This window comes from Echinops telfairi, unplaced genomic scaffold (assembly GCF_000313985.2).
Source record: "Echinops telfairi isolate 266 unplaced genomic scaffold, ASM31398v2 ScPeMD7_443;HRSCAF=831, whole genome shotgun sequence".
In the NCBI taxonomy this organism is placed as follows: Eukaryota; Metazoa; Chordata; class Mammalia; order Afrosoricida; family Tenrecidae; genus Echinops; species Echinops telfairi.
Window position 1 is genome coordinate 28,055,761 of NW_022104341.1, and position 7,028 is coordinate 28,062,788.

General features: G+C 38.8%; 1 protein-coding gene across 1 annotated transcript in view; it reads left to right on the plus strand.

Moving 5' to 3' along the window:
- The first annotated feature begins 326 nt into the window (after window positions 1–326).
- ZNF644 (zinc finger protein 644) overlaps window positions 327–7,028 on the plus strand; it is a 108,499-nt gene continuing 101,797 nt past the window's right edge. The window contains exon 1 of the mRNA XM_045291874.1: window positions 327–345. The gene's annotated coding sequence lies outside the window, so the exon portion shown is untranslated. The remainder of the gene's footprint in view (window positions 346–7,028) is intronic.

The following is a 7,028-nucleotide window of genomic DNA, read 5'->3' on the forward strand; positions in this document are numbered from 1 at the left end:
GCCGGGCGCGGACACAAAGGGGCCGAGCCGGGCTCTCGACCTGGGGGTTTTGTTTAGTCACATGAAGCGGAGCAGCCAGTGAGCAGTAGGGGGAAGGGGCCGAGCTCGGGCGGCCCGGGGAGCCTGGCGGTCGCCATTGCGAGGCGCTAAGTAACGGGGCGGGCCGAGAGGGCAGTCACCGACCCCTCCGCTCGGGCTGGCCCGGCGTCGGCCCGAAACTCCGGCTCGTGCACCGACCGTGCGCACCCAGCTCCTTTCTGGGACCCGGGGCCGCATCACCTTCCTTTGCACCCCGTTCTCCAAGACCTCATGCCGCTAGGTGCTTGGGAAGTTACACAGCAAGAGGTAAATGGTCCCAAGTGTTTGGGTTGCCAGGCGCTTGCGGGGGTTGCAGCCAAAGCGTTGTGCCTCCTCAGGTCCGATCCCCTGCCCTTTGTGTCCCCGGGCGCTGCTTCTCTGCCCGGGGCTGCAGGTGTGCGCCGCTGCTCCAGGCCACCTGAAGATGCGGGTGCCCAGACCCTGCTCAGGGATTGGGGACTTCAGTGGTGGGGCTCAAGGTTTCCTTTTCCAAGACTTCCACACACTCTCGTGCTGGGATCCGTCCCTGGTGTAGCAGTCTTTGTGGAAAAGTTTTCTTGAACTCTATAAATAATATTGATTTAAAATGAGCTGTTATAAAACTTATAGTGCTTAGGTTCCAAACTCGTGCGGCCATTAAACAGTACTTATGTAATGGAATAAACCTGGGTGCCTGAATAAATGAGGGTCCTGTTTTGTATACAAGTGAATAGAATTCAGTTGATACACCAACACCTTCACCAACTCTGGCCAGGCCTGACTGAACTCTGGAAAACGAGTTAGAGTGGACTTAACTGTATATTACCTCCCCGCGGTAATTTCCTTTAGTTACATTTTTGGTCCTGAAAGAAGGGAAGCGTTTTGTAAAGTAGCCAAAGTTCCTCAAAGAAGGGAAACCTGTTGTAAGTACCTGGGAATTTTCACGGCAGAAATATTGCATTGGGAAGTTTGGGAAGAAAAGTTTCTTTTCTTTCTTTTTTTTTTTTAAGTGAAGTTATAATTTAGTTTAGACATTTTAATAGTAACCTAGGGGCTAGACTAGTACTAAATGTGCTGATAGGTGTATTGCCTTTAAAGTAATGACAGTGTAAACCTTAGGCCCATTAAATAGTCCAAACAGTATACTATGGCTTGTATATATGGGTATTACCTAATATTTTCAGTTCTGAATTTGAAAACAGCTCATTTATTTTTGCCAGGTTACATGATGGAAGGATATTTAAATAGATTTAGAGAACTAACTTTATTTAGATCTCTGAATTCACATGGAATTTGAACTTTTCAACTTTATTTAAAGCTAACATTTTCAGATCTATATCCTCCCCCCCCACCCCCCACCCCCGCTTAGTTTATCTTCTATTATAGAGGACGCTCTTGCTTTAGGATTAATAGACAGGAGGTACATTAAACTCACTGCTATCAAGTCGATTCCAACTCATAGCGACATTATAGGACAGCATAGAACTGCTCCTGTGGGTTTCTGAAATTGTAGCCCTTTACAGGTGTAGAAAGCCTCATCTTTCTCCCACAGAATGACTGGCCCATTTGAACTGCTGGCCTTGCAGTTAGTTAGCATCTCAACCATAACCACTACCGTATATCAACATGCATTACTGAATCATAAACTTTCAGAGTGGAAGGAATTACTGGGTACAGAGTCTTACCCCCTTACCCCCTCAATAAGTATGTTGAGGATTAGAGATGATTAAGTTAGGGATATAGTGGGAAACTGTGTCAACTGCTTTACCATTGTACTTTTAATTTGTTATATGTATGCACAGGCAAATATCTGCAACTTTTGATGGTTAAAGACAAAAAGGAATGTTTTACTGAAGACTTGTCAAGCACTGTGTATCTTAGAGCACTTAAGTAACAATAAGAAGCTGGTGGTGTACTGGTTACAAGTTGGGCTGAGATGATCCGTGTTGTCTGCACTTTGAAACCACCAGCAGCTCCTTGGGGGAAAGACCGGGCTTTCTACTACAACATGTTTGGTTTGGAAGTAACAATAAATTAGAAACATTATTTAATGTGATAGGAGCCCTGGTGGAGTATTGCTCTGCTAATAACAAGGCCAGCAGTTCAAACCCACCAACTGCTCCACTGGAGAAAGATGAGGCTTTCTACTCTCGTAAAGATGTATAGTTCCAGGAACCCACAGGGGCAGTTCTACTCTGTCTACCCTTATAGGGTCACTGTGAGTCAGAATTGACTTGATGACAATTTGTGTGTCTGTGTATGTGTAACTTAGTTTGTAAAGTGACTTTTGGTAAAACATTCAGATGCAAAATAAATAAAATTATGTACAGTCTACTTTTGAAGTTTGAGGTTTTCAAAAAGTATCTGTGACCCATAAAAAAATGAAAAGCATGGTTCAAATCTAAGCTGGAAATAACTGCCATTACGATGGCTATTGCATAAAAGAAACTAGATGCTGAAAACAGTGGTGCTAGTGCCTTATTTTGTAATAATGTTTGGTTGAATAAATGTACATGGTACTCAGACTGTGCATTTTCTTTTGTCTAAAATAACTTTTGAGACTTAAGTACTACCACTGCTAAATCTAAGATTTTTTAGAAAATTCAAAAAATAGTAAAAATATGCTGCTATTCTGTAGAGCTCTGTAAGTGCTTTGTAATAATAACTTGCTAGTATTTATACAAAATTGTAAACCAAACAGGAATTTTAACATAAAAATCATATAAAGAGTGAAAGATTTTACAGTCTATAAAATGTTTACCTATATTATATACATCTAATTAAAAAATTATAGTCCTGTGATGTTTATCTTTTTACCTGTAAGCTTAATGCACCTTTTTCATCAGTTTCTTAAAGATGCTAACTATAACTAGGACTTTCAGAAGAGTTTATGGGTGATGGAGAGTATATTGCCCTATTGTGACTTGCCAGTAAGGTGTAATCTGATTTCTATTTTTCCCATTTAGCATTAGTTGCCTTTTCCTTACACAAACTCATTGGACACTGCACACACACACACACACACACACACACAGAATCATTTATATTTATACATATATTAATAAAGAGGCAGAATGGGTCAAGGTTTAAATGTGTAAACTTTGAATTAAAACTGCTGGGTTCAAATCTTAATTACATGAGCACTAAGCAAAGTAATTAGTAATCTTTTATAGAAGTTAAAGGTGTGTATTACTAATTCACGTCAAGCCCTTTAGCTTTCTGGCATACAATGAATGTCAGGTAAATCTAATGTAAACTATCGAAGCAAAAACATCTTTCTTCAGTGGGAGGCAGTGACTGGGTTTGAACCCCTGTCATGGTTACTCAGTTACCAGCCAAGTGACAAACTGTTGTATCACCGTCTTTCTACTGTAAGTTAAGATGTTCACATTCTTGGAAACTTTTGTTACTATCTCATTCTAAGAAGGAAGTCGGGTAAGCATCAAAGGATGCCTTTTCCAGTTCTAAAGGCAAAAGTTAAAACCAGATCCAGTATTTCAGGAGCATGATCCCTTTTATGACTGTCAGCTGAGTAGATGAACTTGGGAGTGAGTATATTTTAGTGCAGTTATTTCTCAACCAGTGCGTTGGTTTGTCTTTGTTGCAAAATTCTACATTTCTTCACTCTTTAAAATTTTGACCACGAGGGTGGCTGTGATCAGTAGTTGAGAGAAGGGGAGTGACTGTGTATATAAGTACTGTAATATACATATAAACCCTAAATGTGGGTGAGGAGTAGCTAGAATAGTAGCTCGATTGCAGAGGAGAATGTCTTTTCACTGGATAATCGAGTCAGGGAATTTCCCCTAACAGCATTTCCTTTTTGGCTCAATACTTTTGTTATGTGGCTGTGCCAGTATAGGCTTAAACTTCACACTTATCTTTTTAATTTTCTTTCTAACACCAACCTTCCTCACCAGAAATACAGATTTTAAACTCTCAAACAAGATTATTAAATGTACCTAGTAAAAAATACGTTTTAGGTTCACATAAGGAAGGGTGTGAAGTATTAGAAGTTTCATATGGTTAAAAAAAATTTTTTTTCCCATTATATAACATTCTCATAGCAGTGTGGAAAGTTAGTGGGAAAAGTCATTCATAATCTTACCACCACTATACATTCATTAATATTGAAGAGAAGGATAATAATACTGACACTAATGAATCATGTATTGTGTGCCCATAATAAGGAGCCCTGGTGGCACATTGGTTAAGCATTGGGCTGCTAACCAACAGCAAGGTCAGTCCTAACCTTAGTTCTGTAAAGAGGTATAGCCTCAGAAACTCACAGAGGCCGTTTTTACCCTATGAGCCAACATCAATTTGATAGCACTGAATTTGCTTTTAGTTTTTGGTGTGCTAATTTGAAGGAACCCTGGTGGTGTAGTGGGTTATGTGTTAGACTGCTAACCACAAGATATGCATTTTAAAACCACTAGCCGCTCCTTACAGGCTTTGTGTGCCTGTAAACATTTCGTCTTTGGAACACACACAGGGCAGTTTTACCCCTGTAGGGTGGCTATGGGTCAGAATCCACTCAGCGGCAGTGAGTAGTAGTGGTATGTGCTCCTTCAAATATTATATCATAGGATGGTTGTGATATAATTTGTGTTCTCATTTCACATGCAAGGAAACAGACACTAATTCAAGTTATACAGATAGTGAGGCACTAAGCTTTGAGCCTAAGTGTGCTTTGATTTTGAGATGAGATCTATTTTTTTCTTCCTGTAGCTGCAGTTTTTAGCCTACTTGCTATATAATTTATGCTATCTCCTGCTTGAAAAACTTAACATTATAAAAGCATTTTTTGCATACCGGTACTCTAATTTCCAGGGATGTCTTACTGCCCGCATTGTTTATTCATGGCACTTTATAAAGACTCTTTGTCTTGGCTGCTGAACATCGTGCAGAGATATTGCCAAAATGGAAGCTGCCTTCTCTTTACTGAATGGCTAAGATGAGGAAAATCAAGCTTAATCAGAACCTTTACTCTGTGAGACTGCTACCAGTTTAATAATGCTGCCTGTCCTTTCTGGTGTGAGATTCAACTCAGAATTTTGGATACAGGTAAAATGCAGATATATAGTCCCATTTTAGCTGTCTCAAACATTACTTTGAAATACCTTAAACTTCTCATTAAGAATATTTAAAACGTGATATCAAAATTAACTTAAGGAAATACTGTTGCATAATATTAGTAATTCCTCTCATGACATCTCCCCTTTTTAAAAAAATCATTTTATTGGGGGCTCTTACAGCTGTTATAACCATCCATACATCAATTGAATCAAGGACATTTGTACATATATTGCCATCATCATTTTCAAAACATTTTCTTTCTACTTGAGCCCTTGGTATCAGCTCCTTTTTTCCTTCCCTCCCTCACCCTCCTACCCTCATGAATCCTTGATAAATATATCTTACACCATCTGCTGTCTCCCTTCACCCATGTTTCTGTTGTAGTTTAATATTGAGTCCTGATAGTCTTATTGGGAGGATGACATTTTTAAAAGATGGTTTGTGGGGCATTTGTCCAGAGGTAGTACATAGGTTAATGCCTCGTTGAAGTATAAATTCGGCTGTAAATATATCTTAGAACAAAAGTTTGGTTCTATTAAGTTGATTTTTGAATCAGACACCACGTGACAGAGTAGATCTGTCATAGATGTTCTAGTTGATAATCTTTAGATTATAAAGAAGATCAGGTCATTCTCACATCAAGGCACTGGATGGGTTTGAACTCAACCTTGTGGTTAGCAGCAGAGTCCTTAACCGTTGTGCTGCCCTGGCTTCTTGAATTTTCTATAGCTATATTAAAAAAAGATAAACAGCCAAACTAATTGCCATTGAGTTATTTATCATATAGGACAAAGTAGAACCGAGGCAGTAAATCTTTAAGGGAGCAGAAAGCCTTATCTTGTGAAGTGTGGCCAATGGTTTCAAGCTGTTGACCTTGTGAACAGTTAGCAGTTCAACTCCTAACCTACTACAACAGCAGCAGGATGACATTCTTTTTATACCAAGTCTTTTGAAACTCAGGCATGTTACATCTCTAAAGTACATCTCAGTTTAGATCAGCCGGTTTTCAAAGTGCTGAATAGCTACATATGACTACTATATTGGATAATAAGATTGTAAGTACTGTAAGAGTAGGGAGAAATTATTGAATAAAGTAGAAGTTAAACAGGCTTAAAGAGGAAGCCTGATAAAAGATTGTGCTAGACTCTGGGCTGCAGAAGTACATTCTTAATAAAAAATGGTGGAAATTAAAGTAAGTTATATAATGCAAAATCCGATAATAGAGTGGCTTAAATCTAGTTTAATGAACTTAGTCTTATTTTGTATGGTATGTTTGTGTGTGTGGTGGTGGTGGAGGGCTGTAGGGAGAGTGTATGTTGGGATTTGGGCACTTGAATATTGAATCAACATTTGAGATAATTAGAATTAGGCAGAATAAATACTAGTATGTTTCATGCCATTGTATGTTTTGTAATACCAGTCTCTTCAAAGGATCTTTAAAAGGGAAAGACTTGCATTTAGAGAATGCTCATGTTAGCAGTATTATGATGTAATAAAAAAGATGAATATTGAGAAAAAGCTTTTAGATTTGGTTGTGTGTTGTTTTGGTGGTTTATTTCTAAGTGTTTTCTTTAGGTAGAATTTAAATTTAGTTCTACCTAAATTTAGTCCCTGGTAGTGCCAGGAGCATTGGGTTGCTAGCCATAAGTCTGGTGGTTTAGTGTCACCATCCTGAGGGAGAAGGATGTGGTTGGTTGCTTCCCAAAGGATTTATAGTCTTGGAAAGGTTATTATATAGGGTTGCTATGAGTTGGAATCAATTTAATGACAGTAGGATTTTTTCCAAGATTATTTTATTGGGGGCTATTACAACTCTTGTTCCAATCCATACATACATCAGTTATATCAGACATATTTGTACATATATTGTCGTCGTTCTTTTCTAGACATTT